This window comes from Pleurodeles waltl, chromosome 1_1 (assembly GCF_031143425.1).
Source record: "Pleurodeles waltl isolate 20211129_DDA chromosome 1_1, aPleWal1.hap1.20221129, whole genome shotgun sequence".
In the NCBI taxonomy this organism is placed as follows: Eukaryota; Metazoa; Chordata; class Amphibia; order Caudata; family Salamandridae; genus Pleurodeles; species Pleurodeles waltl.
Window position 1 is genome coordinate 944,227,442 of NC_090436.1, and position 20,807 is coordinate 944,248,248.

Below are 20,807 nucleotides of genomic sequence, written 5' to 3' on the forward strand. Positions count from 1 at the left end.
TTGTACTGTTATTTTTCAAATAGCCAGTTCTCCGGTGTTGTTTTTTATTCATATCACACTGTTTTGCCTACTTCAGCACTGGAGTTCTCCATGACATATTTACTCTGTGCTTCAGTCAAGGATACAGTCTGGTACATTGCCGATAGACGTGGTAGGAGTTTAGATTTGGCATTCCTGCGTAGGGACATTTTGTGATCACGATGACATGTTAGTTATAAAATCACTTCCTTGTCCCAATACACGCAAGAGGGAGATTCCGACCAGGGAACCACAACTAGACGCTGACTGCCTCGTTGCAGATGCTGAACCAAGATCACAGGCCTTTGCTCAGGTATGAGGGCTGATGTCTCCTCAGTGATTCTGAAAGGCAAGCTAGAAGCTTAACATGCTGTGCTCTAAATAGAACAAGCAGAGGGAGAGTAGAAACTGTTAGACACTATGATAGCTTTGTTCTTATGTTTTACTCTCCTGGTGACTATTTCAATCCTACTGTGTTGTATTGTTCTGGTTATTGCGGCTCACGCCTTATTATCTAAAATACAGTCGTTTTATTAAAACATTATATAAAACTTATACTGTCTTTGTCATTTGTATATGAGATCATATTGTAAATAAGAGAGTTGGTTTGGATCTGAGTAACCACGACTTCCCTGAGAAGTTCCCAAGATGTCATGCGCTCGGCTGCCAAATCATTTCTTCCTCATGGGAAAAATGAGGCACTGCTAGTTAGCCGGAGCAAAAACCGGATTTAGGGTGACAGAGTTCCTTACACATGGGTCAGACTCAGTCCCCCACACCGTTATCGATCCTGCTGCCTAGAAATCCAGTAGTCTCATTTAGGATAATGAGAGCCCACGCAACAATAACAGGGCTGCTCAGTCTGTATTTCTCATATATCTCCTCCTCAGTTTGTTGAAATAGTGTCGGCCTGGTTTGGTATATCCTCTCCTGTCTCTGCCTCCTCCTCCTCCTCCTCCTCCTCTGCTGGGCAGCCTGGACTCTCCTCCTCCATGCAATCACGTATAGTGCAGCCATTTTGAGTAGCCCAGATGCCTTCTGCGTCTCCTTTTATACTTTGGTTCTGGTTACCACCTGCTCTGAATCAGTGGTAATCTGGGTGTGCAAAATGGGCTTTTTGCTACTAGACGCAATTTGCGGCTGGCTTTTCCATACGGTTTGCGACTCGCAACTTTCGACTTCCTAATTGCGGGTCGCAAAATCAGCTCACAATTTTTGCGAGTCGTTAAAGGGTCGCATCGCTATTTGGTACTCTGAAATGGGATTTGAACATCCCATTTTGCGGGGTCGCAAATAGCGCTGCGACCATTTTGCGACTCACAAACATTTGCTACATGTGGCCCTTAATTCTGTGTTTCTTTATTGAACAGCAATGTCAAGAAGAATGTTCTTTTAAAAGCAATTGATATCTGTATGAACTTTGTAACTCTGCCCTATATACAGAGATTAACCTCGTTTCTAGAATACCTTGAGAGTGTATCTGATTCCAATCTATGTACTGAGTGTAACCTTGGGAGTGTCAATAACTCCAACCTATGTACCGAGTGTAGCCTTGTTTCTAGCATACCTTGGGAGTGCCAGCAACTCCAACCTATGTACCGAGTGTAATCTTGTTCCTAGCATACCTTGGGAGTGCCTCTTACTCCAATCTATGTAGCGAGTTTACCTGGTAGTTTCATAGGCTCTAATCTGAATTTCAAGTTCTTCTCTCAGAGTTTCAGAGATTCTTATCCAAAAACTTAGTTATTCTGCTCTCATGTAGTGATTCTGAAGAAATTTGTAAATGTTGCAATGCATTGATTATTATGTAGCGGCTTGCTAGTGCTTTGATGGTAATTGCCTCTTATTGTTCCCAGTGTATTGCGTCTTCACAAAACCAGAGGTGCTAGTCCCGTAAACATCCACCTTTGCATACCCAGAAGGTCTCAGGAGCGACATATCCTGTTAAGCAGTGTGGTACCATCACTGAGTAAATCCTGTACAGCAAATTCCTTTTTTCTTGTTTTGTCCCTTTCCCCCTTTTCCTTCAGGACAGTGCCGGATCTAGGAGTTCTGTCCTTAGATCTTGCATCATCCTGAGAAGAAATAGAGGTCCAGCATCAGCTCCGGTGTCATCTGTGCCGTTGGAGCCAGGTGAGTGTGTAACAACTGCACTCTACTCTAATCTGTGCCACTCTATTGTGCACCATTCTACTCTGCACCACTCTACTCTGAGCCACTCTGTGCCACTGTACTCTGCACCACTGTACTCTGCACCACTCTACTCTGTGCCACTCCACTCTGCACCACTGCACTCTACTATGCACCACTGTAATCTACATCACTGCATTCTACAACGCTGCATTGTACTCCACTGAATCCAGTGCCACTACACTCAATGCAACTGCACTCTACGGCACTATACTCTGCAACAGTCTATGCCAATGCACTCTACACCAGTCCACTCTACTCGATGCCACTTGTAGGAAGCTGGGCCTCTATATGGTGCACTAAAATGAAGTGCACCGTGCAGAGAGTCCAGTGGATCCCCAAAGGTTTCCAGAGCCAGATATACCTAGGTCTAATGCTCTATTTGTGGTAGTGTGGGCGAGCAGTTAGGCTTATCAAGAAGTCATGTTAAGCACTTGTTACATTCACAGAGGCAATAAATGAGACACACACTCAAAGAATAAATCTGAGACCAAATTAGAAAAATCACGTTTGCTTTTATATATGTTTTAAACCTAGAGCTTCGTTATATGGTAAGTAGTTTTTAAATTAAAAATAATTTTCCTTTTCAAAAGTCGAGACTTGCAATTTTCAGGTTCTTCAATGTTAACCTATGGGAGGAAAACAAGAATGCAGTTTTGCAGGTTGCAGGTTACTTGGCTTAAAAATCCATTCTCCAGGGTTTTAGGTCAACACCAGGCAAAGTCCAAATCAGCACTGAGTGCACCTGCAGTGGCACTGACGGCTGGGTGCAGAAGTCAAATTCGTGATCGGGTGCCAATGTTAACCAATGGAGACTAGGGGTGAACAAAGATGTGCTGCTCACAAGTGAGTAAAGCGGTGGCAGTGGTTGATCTCCTGGACTTGAGGCAAGCACCCAGAGGGCCACAAAGCAGTGCCAAACTTACACCCTCAGCGGCGGCCGGGTGCAGAGTGCCAAAACAACATCAGGCGCCCAATGCAAGTCAATGGAGGAGGTCGGTTTTGGAAAATGGCTGCAGACTCGGGCCAGGAGGCTAAATGAAGAAAACCCACAGCTGCCCAGGTAAGATGGATGTTGAAGGACTCAGGGAAACTGTCGGTCCAGGTTCCCATGGTCCCGAGGCTCCAGGTTCAGGGGTGTCCTTTAACGTTGCAAAAACAGTTTACTGGGCGGTCGCAGTAAGGGATTGTCTTGGGGTTGAGGCTACAAGCTTCAAGGTAGAATCCGTCAGGGGTCAACCCACAGTGGATTCATGCTCAGAATCGCTGGGGAACCTCCACAGGACCGGTGGGCCACTATGACTCAGGCCATGGGTATTGGGTGCAGAGAGGGGGCCGGGTGCAGTTTTGCAGTTCCTCAGAGTAGAGTTCTTTTTCATTAAAGTTAGTTTCTTCTGAACAGGTCCACTATCCACTGGAGATCTTGGTCTTTGTCTAAGGCAGGCAGTCCTCCCAGGGCTTTGGAGGTCACTGGGCTGCAAACAGGTGGTCTTTTGATGCAGAATCGATGAGAGCATCAGACAGGTCGGTAGGGCTGGGGCCAAGTCAGATGGTGTCTGCAGTCTTTTCTGCTGCTGCGACGCTTTAGTGTCCAGCTCTTCTTAGGTCATCAGGAATCTGAGTTCCAGGGTTCAAGAGTGCCCCCTAAATATTGAAGTTAGGGGCATTACACAGGTGTCAGGTGGAAGCCATTGGGCTACTCACCTTGAGGGTGACTACAATCTTCTTATGACCACTTATTTGGGGAAACGGGCATAGCCCAAACCCTACAGGCCTAATTCCTTTCAAACAAGAAGGAGGAATTTAAGAAGTAGTGTCCACTTCGGCTCATCCCCTTAGGGGGCAGGACTTGCATGAAGTGGACACTCCTCCTAATTCAACTCATTTTCCCACCAGTCTTGCTGCCAAACGTGGGGTCAGGAACAGGGGGTCGGTCTTCTCTACTATTTGGGGAGGCCTGGGTCGCATTTCAAAGGTGGCAAGGCTTTTGAAGCTCCCCATCCTGGAATGTCCATCCTGCTTGGCAAGGTGTTATCACCTCTGCCCAGAGCAGGTCTTTGTTCTAAGCCCGTGAGAATGTTGGCTTTCACCTCAGGGGGCCAGAACACTGTCTAAGGTAGCTGCACTGTTTTGCACCAGTCAGTGGCCACTCTAGGGGTTGGTAGGTTTTCAGAGGTCACCTCTAAGGTGTCCTCCGTGTGCATGTATTGATAACTCCATCACTGGATTCAGTGAGGTTTTATTAATGCAAGATGTTTAATACCAAACATCCGTATCATCAGTGAAGCCATCAAGTAGATGGGGAACTTGAAAAGACCAGTGTCCAGCACTTAGACTTAAAATGTCTTCACTCGTCACTCACTATGTCTGAGAATCTACAAAGACATAACAAGGGAAGAGCTGCTTATGCAGCTGTGCCCACACATGTAATATGTTGCACACTGCCTTAGGGCTGAAAGGCCTGCCAGAGGGGTGACTTACGTATATTGCATGGTGAGTTAGGGGACATGGCTCACAGGCGATGGGCCATGTCATGTTTTCATTTTATCTCTGCATCAAGACACACAGTCAGCAATGGTAGCACTGTGTGCAGATGGTGAGAGGGTCTTTGAGGGTGGCACAGTCTGTGCTGCAGCCCTCAGGTGCCTTCTTTAGTGCCCCATGCCATAGGTACCAAGGGTGCCATTTACTAAGGACTTACAGGGGCAACTAAGGCGTTTGCGAATTGGAAAAATGACTAAGCAGTTATGGGAGAAAGAGATCTGGCACTGGGGACCTGTTAGCAGGTACCCAGTGCTCTTTCAGTCAAAACTGCACCAGAAGCCAGGCAAAAAGTGGGGGATAACCATGTCAAAAGAGGCACTTTCCTACATCACTCTTGTGTATGCCACTCTACACGGCTCCACACTATGCCACTCTAATATACAATACTCTCTGCCACTCCACTCTACAACACCCTACTCCACTATTCACCATTTTACTCTATGAAAATCAACAATATTTTCCTCCACACCACTAACTTTTAGCCAAGCTGAACAGCAGCCACACTGGTGTACAACATGGCTAAAACACATTGGCAATGACGAGACCTATTGGCTTTGCTATTGCTTGTTACACAGCGGAATCCTTAAACACATTTTTCAGTAATTAGGATAAACTACACTCTTTCAATGTAAGATGTTCCAGATCAGACGTGCAACGCCCAATGGGCTAAAAGGGCTTTAACACCCACCACCCCTTCGAACTTCCCTCCTCCCTTTCGTGTGCTGTAGTTTGGGCTAGAGCTTCATGGGTGTTAGTTTCCGGGAAATCTGGGGCAGAACACTGCTTAGGAAACAGGCATTGGGGAATTTTTTTTATTTTCAAGAGAGACACCTTCAGCTTCTCATGCAGCTGGAAAGTGTCTTTAAGGGAGGCAACCAATGATTTATAATATGCTAGTTCAGGACCCTGAACTTTAGCAATTCCTCATTCTCTTAAAGGAAAGGCAATCTCTGCCTTGTTCCCAACCTGGCTGTTAACCTCAGACCTTCCAATTAAATAAGGCACAAATGGCAAATTATGTTGGATGTCACTGCATTTTTTAGCACATATTACCCATTAGGCAGTCCAGGACTTTTTACTAAAAGCATCTTGCATTCTCTGGGGAGGGCTTGTAGTTTTGCTTCTGAAGATTTCAAATACTGGCTAAAAACTAAGAATGTGAAAGGGGTTCTAGGCAGTTCGTTTGTATCAGCGGTTGATGGTGGGTGGCACCAGCACTTAATAGTTTGGGCAAGGAGTTTTAAAAGATGGTCCCACAGGCAACTTCTGATTAAAACTTCCTTGCTGTCTATCATGCCACACAGTTACTCTAACAGTCTCAGCAGCAACTACAGCACACATGGAAAGAGGAAAGCGCATTTCAGGATTGTTTTTGTGCAGGAAGGTGCACCTTCCTGCACAAAAACAATCCAGCTGACAACACAGGCTCCATTGCACCATGATACAAGGGAGCCAGCGTTGGCGCTAGGCTGCCAAAATGGCACCAGCGAAGAGGGAAAGGACAGGAGTGCCACATATTGGGTAAATACAGTGTATTCCTGCCCCTTCACTTTAGCCTAGGGCAGTGCAGCAAGAAGACTTGCTACGCTGCCCTAAACCACATCCTCATAAATGAGGGCCTAGACATCTTTACACTGCCTGATCTTACAGCAGTGCTGCGGATCATGACACCGTGTTCATTTGCATTGACAATTACAAAAGCTGTATGACCTTCCTTCTCACAGCAGTAGTAGACATTATTCACATTCGGTGGTGAGACTCCTGAAGCCACCAAGCTGCATGGATTATAGTCTGTTGCTTTTTGGTTGTATACTTCTAAAAAAGGGAAACTTCTATTTTCATATCCGTAATATGTTTCAGTTGAAAGACTTGGCTAATGAGATAGGCTATATTTTCAGAAGGGGGAACTACCTGGCAATATTGTCTGTTAGCTCCTCCTTAAGACCCACGTAGAAAACAGTGGCCTAAACTACATTAATAAGGGAGAAACCCAAGGCAATGCACTATCCCCTAAGTTCATCAATATGAAGCTGCCTTAACGTTTCTGGTGGCAAATAACTGTGGCCTATTCATGAAATCGATTTGACAATGAACCATGACGTTAGAACGCTCTTGCGAATCCTCAGTGTATTGCACAGGCATAGGAGGAGAGGGCAACTTAACTCCCATCCGTGGGAGAGATAAGGACAGGGGATAACCCGAAATAGATAGCACTAAAATTGGAGAACTGGAAGACCCTATGCTTTATGGGTCATAAACTATCGGAGACGGACAGGACTCCCTAACCAGAATATTTTGCACAGTACTCCACTTAAGGCAGCTGCTCATTTGCTGGAATCTCTGATCTTCAATTTGGGGATCCAAGCCACAACCTCAAATGGCTTCTCTGTATCACTTAAAGGTGTGTGTGTTTCTTGACAATCTGCCAAATTCAATTCAGACAGATTAGAAGTCTGGATGCTATAGGGCGTGTTGAGAGAAGATGCTTCCCCACCATCTCAGGGGACTGTTGCTCCCTTACCAGAGGCACAGAGCACAAACGATTTGCATCTAGGAGTAGCAAAAGAGGAAAGGGGGCAGCCATGATAAAAAAGGGGTAGAACACCAGCACAATGACATTGAAGTGGATTTTGTCCATATGTGCTTTCCATGAGATGAGAATGAGCTGTCAGAAGGACTACCTGGATTGTGCCACCATCGTTGAGAATGGTTCCCCAGGTGCTGCTTCCTGAATATATATTGAAAGGTGTGAAGATTGGTATGAGTGCCTAGTCCAGAAAAGGGTTTAGCTGCAGCTGCTATAATCGCCGTAGTTTAACAACAAGAATAGAGCAGAAATTCAAAAAAGAAAAGGAAAAAAAATGATGGACTCAATATTTGCCCAAGCAGAGGTTTGCAAGTGATCAGGATAAGCCCTATGCAATCAAATCTGAATATGTACATATTGATAGGGAGATCTATGCAGGTCTGCAGCGCTCGCTCGCTCATCATGTAGGGAGTTGCAAAGATGCTCCCTTGTGCTCTTATATAAACAGTAGGGATTTGGGGTGGAGGGGTAGGTAGGTGTCTGGAGCAGACTATATGACCATAAAACTCCCTCCATCCTCTCACTTGTCTTATCATGATGAGAGAAGACACACACAGGAAGATAATCCCACTGTTCTATTATGCATCTGCTTTATGCCATACTATGAGGGGTATTTGTTCCTACTGGCAAATTCTCTTCTCTTTATCATACTGGCACACAGAATTGAAGGAGGTGATGGTTCATACGCTGTCACGTTGTGCATAATCTCTGTAGTAAAGTAATTGTATTTGAAAATGGAGCATGAGAATTAAGCAGTGATATTAAGTAGTGTTCCCAACGCTCAAAATAGATTATAGTCAGGGCCACTGGAATAATGCTACAATGTGGCCGTGGTGTTTTCTGCATAATGATGGATTTGCTGCACTTCCTATTTAATCCATTATCTTCTGCTTAATTTGAAGATTTTACGAAAAAAATGTTTCTAATCAAATTGATAAAAAGTTCCTAAAAAAGCTGCCACTTGTGTTGCCACGTAGTGGCAGATCCCTTACTACAGAGTGCAACCTCTGGCCAGATAGTGTTAACACTGTAAAAAAAATTAAGGACCATATTTACGGATTTTTGGTGTACGGAAGTGTGTCTCTGTTTCTGCAGGATTGATTTTGTGCAGGAAGGAGATATTTTTCCTCTTCATGCCTACCCTGGGGAGGTGTACGTTTTTTAAATTATTCCCTGGTTTACAAGCCCTTGTAAATCTGGGAATGTGTCAAAACCCATGGGAGTTGTGTGGGAAAACCGTCCACAACGCCCACAGAAAGCCTCCCTTGTGCAGACTAAGGCAACACCGCTACTAGCGCTACCTTGCTAAACTCGATATCTATGAGACCATTAAAAGCCACACAAAGTGGCTTTACGTGACCTCATAGATATGATTTTGTAGTCTGCGTGGCCGAGCATCAAAAAAAGTGATGCTGCAGGGACACACAAGTACTCAAAAATATGCCCCAAAATGACTACATTTCGAAGCATTACTGCCACAAAATGTTCTGTCTTCTGCAGCACAATTTGCCTTTTTTTGCTGCATAATTCATTTAATCTTGCCACATAATTTTATCCTTGCCTCTGCATAATTGTAGTGGCCCTGCTTGTATAGATCCATCAAAAACTTTCATTATGTTCTGAATGTTGCAACATCGCCTTGTTACGCCTGACAGGGGTATGTTACTACAGCTGGAGCAAGTATCTTTGATGCTGTCACTCGGGGAGTCAGAAATAAAACACTGTTAAGATACACCCACAAGCTCAATAGCAGTGGAGTGAGGACCTCATTGTCTATTATCGATATAAACCACTTGTAAGTCGAAGTACATAAACACCCTGGAAAAGTACAGAGTAGGACTGATCTTCTCACAGGCCTTTGGGTAGGAGTAGTAATCCTGAGTCACTTCAAGAAACTGAGGCTGGTCCTATGGGAGGCTGTGAAGAAGTAGTGAGTTATGAACTCCACATATTCCTGCTTCAAGCTCCTTGTGCCAGGGAGACAATTGTTAAGAAGATACTCAGGGGCATATTTATACTCTGTTTGCTCCGCATTTGCGTCGTTTTTTTTTTATACAAATCCGACGCAAAACTAACTCCATATTTATACTTTGGCGTTAGACCCGTCTAGCGCCAAAGATCTTGGAGTTTGCGTCATTTTTTAGCGTGGACACCTTCCTTGCGTTAATGATATGCAAGGTAGGCGTTCCCTTCTAAAAAATGACTCCGAGGCATGTGCACCGTATTTACACTCCTGGGCAAAAATTACGCCCGGGAGTAGGCGGGTCAAAAAAAATGACGTCCAGCCGCTTTTGCGTCATTTCTTAACGCCTGGTCAGGGCAGGCGTTAAGGGACCTGTGGGCTCGGAAGGAGCCCAGAGGTGCACTCCCATGCCCCCAGGGACACCCCCTGCCACCCTTGCCCACCCCAGGAGGACGCCCAAGGATGGAGGGACCCATCCCAGGGAACTTAAGGTAAGTTCAGGTAAGTATTTTTTTTTTTTTTGTGGCATAGGGGGGCCTGATTTGTGCCCCCCTACATGCCACTATGCCCAATGACCATGCCCAGGGGACATAAGTCCCCTGGGCATGGCCATTGGGCAAGGGGGCATTACTCCTGTCTGTGCTAAGACAGGAGTCATTTCAATGGGGGTTGGGAGTCGAAAAAAATGGTGCAAATCGGGTTGAGGCCAAAATTTTGCCTCAGCCTGACTTGCCCCATTTTTTGACGCCCAAGCTCCATTTTCCCCTACGCCGGCGCTGCCTGGTGTAAGTAATTTGTTTTGACGCACACCAGTCAGCTCCGCCGGCTAACGTCATTCCATAAACAAGGCGCCCGCATGGCGCTTTGGAATGGCGTTAGCCAGCGTTAAGTTTTTTGACACACAACTGCGTTGGCGCAGTTGTGCGCCAAAAAGTATAAATACGGCCCTCAGTGACTTTTGTAGACTTGTCTGGAAGTCTGCTCTGAGATTATCGAGGTCAGTTCCTCTAAAAGCCTTTGCTCAAATGGTTTAAATAAAAGGAGGCATGTGTTCAACTGGCATATGTTTAACTGGGGGGCGAATGGTTAAGCCAGGGTACAATAGGAGCTGCGAGACCCAGAAGCCATTAAGTAAAACTCAACGTCCCACAAGTCCCCTACAATCAAGCGAAGCCCTGCAAGATAATTTGCATTACCTAACTCAGACAGGTGCACACTGTCATCCCTGAATAGCCCTGCCTCCTCCTCTGTAATCCCTTCATGCTTTGGTACTTGAATGCCATGTGCCCAACAGAAAAGCCTCCAAGCCCGGCTGAGCTTCCTTCGAACCCCTTCCATAGCCCCATGTTTCATTGCCCCTTTCCATTTTCTCCTTGGCACAAACTCAGTCCAGACTATGCATGTGACATGCATCTTTTTACAGAGCAACTCCAAATCACGTTGCATATGTTGCAGTAGGGTGAGCCCAGAAAGCCGCACCAGATCATTATCACCAAGGTGCAACAGTAAAGATCCGGACATCCCCAAGTCGGCATCATATATGTTAAGAAAGAAAGCAAGGCACCCCACCACATTCTGCTCTTTCCCCACCCCAACATCTTGTGACGGCTACTCTGCAGTCTTAAGGAACATTAATAAATCTGACTCTCTGCATACTTTGCCACCCACTGTATGAACAAATTCCCAACCAACCAAGTGAAAAAGTTTCGAACTCCTGGTGCCATTCACATAACCAGCAAAAAGAACAAATGTTAATACAAAGACATACCAAACCCCTTTCCCCCAGCTCCTGAAACACCCCCAGGCTCTAACAACTGAGTTTGTTCCAGCAATCAAGCTTTTACGTATCACTCGCAACACTTAGGCCCATATTTATACTTTTTTAGCGCTGCATTTGCGTCATTTTTTAACGCAAAAACGGCGCAAACTTGCAAAATACCATTGTATTTTGTACGTTTGCGCCGTTTTTGCGTCAAAAAGCGGTGCAAATGTGGCGCTAAAAAAGTATAAATATGGGCCTTAGATCGCCACATTCCAATACGCCTGAGCTGCACCCAATCCCAACTCAAATGAGCTGCCACTGTTGCCACCCTCTTCGGAAAGAATGAGTACCAAAGCACTGCACCTGTCTCCCGATCCGCCGTTACGCCATCCGCAGTACCATCAACTGAAATGCTGTGAGCTGTGTCCCATCCCGGTGACTAAATATGCCAACCCTGATGGCCACCCCCAGAGACCTAAAAAAAAAACACTCCGAAACCGGGCATCCTGCTGGATCACCTCCCTTACACAACCACACCCATTTCTTCCTACCCATCTGATCAGTCTTTGACTTTCTAAGCCAGATACCCAAGCGCTCCCCTTGCAAGCGCACTTCTTCCACTTTCACACACACAGTCCTTCCTACACCCAAAAGTTCAGACACCCGAAATTCCCCAAAAAACATCCACACCATTCACAACCTGAATAGTGCAAGCTCATGAGCATCCACACAACAAACCGGCAACACATGCAACAGCTCCAATAGCAAGTCAAAAGTAATAGCTTCCTGCACAGGCTTGCCAGGCCCCCGTCTGACCTTACCCCAGCCTTTCAACTTTCTTCCCACTATGCCATCCTTGGCCGGATCACTGCCAAAACACAATTGGCCATAACAGAAACACCTGCCAACTTACTACCAATGGTGGCTAGCGACAAACCTTTGCATATCAGAAACAATATAAAACGCAACACACAGGACTTCAACGTGCCCCTAACCTGTACCCAAAAGTCCCCAACAAAACGTTCAAAATTCTGAAAATTCCAACCATGCAAGGCGATAACTCTTCTGAGTGGATTCTGCTAATGACATCTTCACCAGCCTAATGATCTTCACGCCCCCACTCTCAAATGTCTGCCGGGACCGCTGTCTTGTGCTGCTCTGCTCCTGGCGCCAGCACGCATGAAATGGCGCAACCCATAGGTAGCACTCGATCCACATATATTACCCCTTCCAGTTGCATCCCCAGCAAGGCAAAATCCTCAGGATTGATAGGCAGCAGCCACAAAGCTGCTTTGATGTCACACTTGGATAACTAAGCTCGGGTACCACATCCATGAACGAGCCAATTGGCATCGTCCACTGAAGCATATACCGCCCGTGTGTCCTCCGGCGCGATGAAATTGTTCACCAACGCCCCTTCTGGCCAGAACAAATGGTGTATGAGGCAGAATTCCCCTTTTCAGATTCTCCATGGGCCAATCATAAAATGGACCCGCAATCCTGCTTTCAGACAACCTATTTCAACAATTTAGCAGCCACCACTTGTGGCATTTCTTTGGCAGACCGCAAATTGTCCGCCCATCTCCTCACTCTCGGCCCCTGGTAACCTATCCAAAACCCATCCTTGAAACCTCATTCTAATTTCTGTGCTATGCCCACGTCCGGGTACATGTGCAACCAAGGCATCAGTGTGAGGATGCAATCCACTGCATCCACAGTTCGGTATCCACGTCCCCCCAAGGCTTATTTGGATTGATACTCACTCTCGCCCTGAACTCTTAATCATAACTGAGCCACGCAACATCCCCAAAATGCATTTGGGCCTTGCGGATAATGGCCCTGTCTGGATATTTCTCGCAATAAATGCTGGCACATATAAAAAATGCTGAGGTCCAGTTTTCCATGGTTATTTGTACCCTGGGCCCCAGTGCCAATTCCCAATCTTCCTCTTTAGATCCCTCTTTTGCCTGAATGTCCCTGAGCAGGAGCTTGAACATGTCCACATATTCATGCTGCCAGGTTCTAGCCTTGGTCTTGTCTACCAGATGAGAACCTAAAGGCATCGCTAGACCCATATATGGCAGCCACTTCTTATGTCCCCCCCACCGTCCTTACCTTCCACCACTGTCCCCTCTACTTAGACTTTCTCCCCATCCTCACCTGCCGTCGGCGTCCCCTTGTCAGTCGCCTTTGCACTGTCTCCCACCTGTTCCACATTTGCTCCAGGCTCCTCATGAATAGAATGATCACCTACCCCACTGACTTGTGAGTAAAAGCTGTGGAATTGGCTGGCTCTGCACCCCACATAGAAAACTATACGCCCTTCCCTCTCTGCCGGGGTTCCACAGCCCCTGCGCCTTTCGCCGTCTTGCAACCACGATCCTCCTTGTGCGACGCCTCCGCTGTCCACACACCAGACTGACAGTCCTGCAAAACAGAAGCCGAAGAGAGGGTTGCGCCACTCTTGCGCCCTTTCCCCATCCCCTTTTCCCCTCTCACCTTGCTATCTCAAATCTCCTCATCTTCCCACTCGTCCAACTCATCCTCATAGTCAAGCTCCACCTCATCGTCTTCCATCTCACTCCTGACCTCATCCCCCCCATCATCCGTTACAGCGCGCCACTCTTCCGGAGCCTGTCCCCCATGGTGTGTGCTATACGTGCAGCTGTCCTGTTCCTGTGTTGTAGAGAAGGCCAGTGAGAACCCCTCTAGTGCTTCAGACCAATGTCCAGGGGCCATGGTGCACCCCGTTGGCACCACTGTCTTACTGCCAGCCTCCACCGCTGACTTTGACTCTCCCCGCCTCTGCTGGCCATCTGCGCCAGTCGCGCCCTACGCGCTGCTGACCCCCCCGGCCGCACCAGCCTCTTGACTCCTACCTGTTTCCTTGTGGGGAACCCATACCCAGCTACCCTGTCCTACCCCGGTGTCCTCCCTGCCCCCAAAACCCTCCCCCCTGACTTCCGTTTCAGTTGCCTCTCTCTACCCAAGGAATCCTCCCTCTCTCTGCAGAGATGGGCCCACCTCTCTTCTACCTCCACAACCGCTTTTCTTTGCACCCAGAGCTTACCTTCTATGTCCACAGTGGACACATCTGTGCCCTTTGCCTGCCCTAGCATACTAACCAAGTGGTCCCCACCTATGTGGACTGCTCTGTGGCTTCAGCTGACTGGACCCCATGCCCTGCTTGGCCTTCCTCCTGCCCATGGGTCCCGCCATCCCCCCTTACACCGTGTGCCACTGCCTGAAAGGTCCAGAGGCATATAGGCCTTGCTACTGGTGCCTGCCTCCCCAACCGGTTCCAGTATCTCCTGCCCCACCACCTCAATAACATCATGGGCCTCCACAGGTCCCCGCTCAGGCAGCTCACCTCAGGGCCCCGCCCCAACTCTCCCGCCTCATACCCAGCATCGGGCCTCACATGTGGGCCCGTTTTGTTTTTTTGGCATCGGGGGTGGAGGCGCTGCACCTCCTCTCCTCCGCTGACTTCCTAAGTTTTGTGCGATCCAGCGAGCAGCACGCAGCAACTGCTGCAGCTATGCTGCTCACCACGGTGCACGTAGGGCGCACCATGGCGACCCAGGCCTGGTCCAGGACACCAGGCCTCAGAAGGTCGGCCCGGCTGGCTTTGCCAAGGACGCGAAGCGCGGCCCTCACAGCCTCCGTGTCAGGGCCTCCTGCCATGCCTGATGTTGAAACAAACCCGTCCCCTTCCTAACTTACCCCAGACAAACTTCCGACCATGCGATGGTCAGGCACGGAAGAGGCCATTCCCTCCCCTAAATATACTCACCCTTGTATCCCTCCCCCACATACCTCCTCATCAATACCAGCCCTCCTGTCCTCACTTCCCTCCCGAAGACTCCTGTGGAGAGACTAGACTGCTTCTGCTCTCCACGGAGCTCTCCATCTTGGTACTTGTGGCACAACAGTCCTTGGTATTTCAGGCCTTTGACGGCACGAAGGCAGTAGCAGGAACAAGAACGTATGAATGGTTCAGGAGGAATTTCACTTTCCGTAGCTTAGTGGCCGTCCCTTAGTGAATTAGCTGAAAATAGGAGGCTGTTGCATGGTGATGGACTAAACAAAGGGTCAACCCTTTGATGCCACTGTAAGTCAAAATGTGGCTTATAACACTTCCGTTATCATTTTTACTTTGGAGAACCGGATACATTTCTTTTTGGAAACACTTTGTTAGACCTTCTTAAAGCGGTCATAGCACAGGAATGTTCTCCAACGTGCATAAAATGAAATGCAATCTAACGAGTGAAAAACAATACAATAGCGTGATGTTTGCAATGAGGATTAAATGTGATTCATCACTGTTGACTTCTTGCACCTACAAACCAATTAACTGGGTTGTAAGAATGGTGTGGGGCCTAGTTCTTTCAAAGATAATTATTTTATCTCTTTCATTCGATCACTCTGGGAACAGAGTGCAATGCACTTTGTTGTAGATCTTATAAGCCGTCTCATAAGAACAGTAAAATGGCAGGGTTTCAGGGACACGCCGGCTCCATTATTGCAGCGTGCTGATATAATTACCCATACACATTCGCAGTTATGTACACTGTGTTTCCAGCTGCTCTGCCATGCTCCGGTGCAGCATCTACTCGGCGTGCACTGGGACCACGCCTGAGGGGCCGCACCATCATTTATTACCTTAAACCACGTGACCATTAGGCCACGCCCATACAGTAACAAACTAGAGGGGTCATAATAAAAACACCCCTCTTATACAATCCCCTATTGGTAGTGACTGCGACACCGTTACATCACGGGCGTGACACTACATCCCTCTCAAAACACAAAACAAAACGACTATAGTTCAAACTGTACTACAACTGAAATACGAAACATTCAGAGAAGATAATCTCACAAATGTGTCGAGGGAGTGGGGTTCCGTCTCAACTCGTACCGTGCCCCCACAGTTCTTTGAGATGGCAAGAAGTCAGTGTTACACTTGGCACCTGAGTTATCTTCAGGATCTGGGAACTCAGGACTCTCACTCCCAGTCTCACTCGTTGACTCAGAACTTCTAATTAGCTCATCATCCGAGACTTCATCGCCATCAAGCGAGACAGGGTTATAAGCAACGTCTACATCCATTGTAGAGGGTTGGGAATAGAACTTTTTGAAATGAGAAATGTTTCGGACAACTTGTTCTGTCCCTCTCTGAGCAACTATTAACAAACCTTGTCATCAAGATACAATCCACAGGCGATCTTCATACGTTGCTCAGAACTTGCTGCCTGGGAATCTGTCTTTTAGGAGAACTCTGTCCCCTACTTGCAAGCGCCGCCGAACACTGGTGTGGTCACTAAAATGCTTTCTTTTGAAATACTTCTTGTTTCGGTCAACTGTTTCCGGAGACCAAGACTCATGGTGGGAAATAACATCTGTGACCACATGACCTATAGACAGGTGACTCAGGGCCACCCCAGTTGTAGAGTGTGGTGTTTGACGGTAATCTCACAGGAATGAATACACTGCCAGTTCCGGGATTTCACGCTTCACAACAGCAATTCGTACTACTTTGTTCAGCGTTCGCATGAACCTTTCCACCTCCCCCTTAGCTTGTGGCCATCAGGGCGTTATTTTCCGGTGTTTGCTGCCACGAGATGAAAGGTATTCAGCAAATTCCTTTCCTTGAAAGGGTGGACCATTATGCGTTCTAATTTCTTGTATCACTCCATAAGTTGAAATTATCTTTTTGTGTTTTCCATCAGACAACCTCCCGAAATCAGGGCTGGCTGCTGCAACTCACGGTCTTGTGGGTCGCTCTTTGGTTTCTACTGGGACCGGCACGCTTGGTTCTCCTGTTACCTGACACCAACGGCAGGAGCATATTAGCTCTTCAACTTTTGTGTCCATCATTGGGAACCACACCTTAGTTCTCAGTCGACTCTTAGTCTTAACCATGCCTTGATGAGCAGTCAGAGCTAGTTGCACCACCTGGCGGTCAAACATGTGGGAATCACCAGCTGATGTCCCCTGAGGAGACAGCCTTCACTGCTAACAGTCAACTCTTGACGGACGTGGCACAGGGCTTCCATAATGGTCTGCGCATCAGGTGTGGGGCTATGCCACTGTTTCCACATAGCGTGCCATGCCTGAGTCTCTACTGCCTGCATAGCTCGTTGCAGGTTTTTGTCTTGGGCGGTGGCCTGTTGAATGGTCTCGACTGAGATGGGTCACGGTCGGGACCTTTCCACTATGCACCATACATATTCTTCTGTTTCCTGAGCCTCACTTTCTTTAGATGAGGTTGCTGGTCTCGGATGCCTGGATAGATAATCCGCTGGATTATTTTGGCCTGGGCGATACTCCACCTTGGAGTTGTATTTTGGAGTTGTGGCATCCATTTCTCAATGCGAGGAGGTGGCTTAGAAGCAGTGCTGTTGAAAAGTGGGATCAGTGGCTCATGGTCAGTCGTGACAGTAAACGGGTGGCCATATACATAAAGGTGAAAATGCTTACACCACCAATGTATAGCAATTGCTTCTCGTTCAATCTGTGATTATCTTCGCTCTGTGTCTGTTAGTGATCTGCTGGCTTATGCCGCTGGGGCCCACACGTCTTCATGCAATTTCTGTAGGAGTACAGCTCCTAACCCTGTTGGGCTGGCATCCACAGCTATGGTAGTATCTTGCCTGAGGTCAAAATATTGCCGTCGTGTCTGCTGACAAGGCATCTTTAGTCGCTTGGAACGCCTCCTCATGGGCCGGACCCCAGGACCACGACGTGTTTGCTTTGGTCAAGTCTCTTAGTGGTTGTGTGAGACGTCAGGTCTCTGATGAACCTTCCGCAGTAATTCACCATACCCAGAAAACTATGGACTTCAAACACGTTGGTGGGCTGGGGAGCACTCTTGATATCTGCAACTTTGTCAGGGACCGGTGCAACTCCCTCCGAGGAGACCACATAGCCGAAGAATTGCAATTTATCCTTCAGGAATTCACACTTCTCTCTGTGTACAGTCAAACCAGATTCTTGGATGCGCTGATTGACCTTTTTTAGTTGAGCATGGTTTTCTGGGATAGTTTTGCCATAAATTAAAATGTCATTGCTAACATTGATTACTTCAGGTAAGTCTATCCGCAGCTCCCGAATCATGTTCTGAAACACCTCTGCTGCGCTGGAGATCCCCAAATTTAGCCTCCTATAATGACGAAGTCCAACATGAGTTGAGAACGTTGTGATATATCTTGACTCTTCCGCCAAGACTAATTGATATCCAGACCAAAGGTCTAATTTCGAGAACCAGAGGGCTTTGCTCTGTTTCCCAATGAGATCATCAATCGTAGGAGTCAAATGACGCAAATTCTGACCTCTCCAAGTTGTTTTGGTTTCGTTGCCATTACAAACGGTGACACCCATGATGTTGGACCCTTTGCCTTTTCAATGACACCCACCGCTTCTGGTTTCTCTAGTTCCTTTTCCACCAGAGGCCAAAGGTTGAAGGCAGCCCGTCTATGGCGGAGGGCTAGAGGTTGGACTGATTTGTCTATGTGCAGAGTGACTTCTTTGGTCTTCCTTCAGACACTGTGGAAAGGACTCGATAATGTCACTGGTCGATTCAACATGGACACCAAATGTGAAGGTTACGATGCTTAGAGCTTCAGCCGTGTGACATCCTAACAGTGTGCGTTGACCCTCTTCCGCCACGTACACATAGGCCTCTACTTCGTGTGGCCCATGACGGATGGGAGATCAGAATCAGCATCTCTTGTAAGTGGCTGGAATTGTCCGTAGGCAAGTACTCTGACACGGGTCAGCGTCAAAGGTGGTCTGGGTTGTAAGCTTCTATGCGTGGCCTCAGCCAGGACATTGATCGATGCTCCCGTGTCAACTATGGCTGCCATTGGGCATCCTGCTATGACTTCTTTGCAGTTTGGTAGCCGTTCATGTTTCTGGGTGGCAGTGCTGATCATGAAGATTGAGTGCACCGTTTGCGTTTCGTCTTCATCGTCGTCCATATCACTGCCTGGAGCCTGAACTTTCAGGGCTGTGTTCACAGTGGTCCGAAGTGTTGTGCTCATGTCAGCCTGCACACTTTGATGAAATGGTTTGGTTTGCCGCACCCTGCACATGTTTTTTCCTTTGGCAGGGCAGCCCGATAAGGGGTGTGGTGAGTCTCTGCATCGTCTGCATGTCTCTGCAATGGCATTTGTTTCTTTGCCTTGGGTCTGTAGGGCTTGAGTGTTACCATGGCTACCTGCTCTGTTTTGACAGAGTGCTGGAGTGCTGCCTCTATGTGCGAAGCTCTTGCTTTCGATAGTTCTTTTCTCCTTCCCATCGTCAGTATATCTGCGAGGGATTGCCCTGACTCCTCCAGGATTCTTTCTCTTATTTCCGTTGACTGACATCCTTGGAGAATTTGCCCTCTAATTTTGTCGTTTTCACATTGGAAGTTGCACGTGGTGGCCAACTCTTTTAGTCTCATGTAAAACATGTCAATAGACTCTTCTGGGCTTTGCCGTGCTTGCCGGAATATGAACCTATCATAGTCCATGTTGACCATGGGTTCGAAATGGGCTTTTAGGGCTGCAATGAGGGTCAAGTGTGTCTTTGGTGCGGCTTCCACAATTGTTTTCGCTATCCTATATATGCCTTTCACTCCTAGATTCAGGAGCATGGCTTTCTTTTCAGCATCTTCAACTTTCATGGCCTCAAAGAAGAGTAACACCCTTTCAACCCAGTCCTTCAATCCTGGCTTCTTGAGCTGATGGGGCGCCCTCCACTATGAATGGTTCTATCGGAGGTAAGGTACTAATCTTGTATATTATCTTTTATTAATGCACTGGTTTTTTTTATTTATTTTTTTATTTGCCTTGTTACTGGAGGGGTTGGGTGCACCACACAAAGGTGTGAGTCCTTCAATGAGGCTGATCTATGGACAGGAATAAGCAGCACTAATGCCCTGCTCTCTGGAGGAAATGTAGGCAGAACCAAGAGCAATGGGACGCTGTCCCTTTAAGAGATCACTGAGGTTGGGGTGGGCGGGGCCTTGAGTGACTCACCAGCTTCATTTTCGATGGTTCCTCACTGTTGGGGAAAACCGGGAGCCACGACAAGAAGTACACTCAAAGGCATCGCGTTACCCAGGAAACGCGATGTGCCTCCCAGCACCACACGACCGGCATCACTCGTCGAGTGGCACGAGCACCGCATGTCAGGAAGTGAGGCGACCGGCCGCCGCATGGTCGGAGCGCCGGTGATCACCCTCGTCGCCAGTGTAAATTGGTTGGGTTTCAGGGACGCGCCAGCTCCTTTATTGTAGCATGCTGATATAATTAACCATACGCACTCGCAGTTATGTATACTGTGTTTCTAGTCGCTCTGGCGTGCCCCATGCAGCATCTACTCAGCGTGCACTGGGACCACGCCCCAAGGGGCGACACCACCATTTATTACCTCAAACCACGAGACCCTTAGGCCACGTCCATACAGTAACAAACTAGAGGGGTCATAATAAAAACACCCCTCTTAAACAATCCCCTATTGGTAGTGATCGTTACATCATGGGTGCAACACTACAAGAACCAGACTTGGGCTTTTTGCCCAGGCCGGTGGTGGCCTTTATAGCTGTTGTAGTGCTTGTGCAAAGCACAATGTATTAGCAGCGTTCTCGCTGCGCGTGCCGGTCAGCTGTTATCAGCTGTTTGTGGCGCCGCACGTGTGGGATTCGAACCCAGGCATGCAAAGCACAATGGATTAGCAGCGTTCTCGCTGCGCGTGTC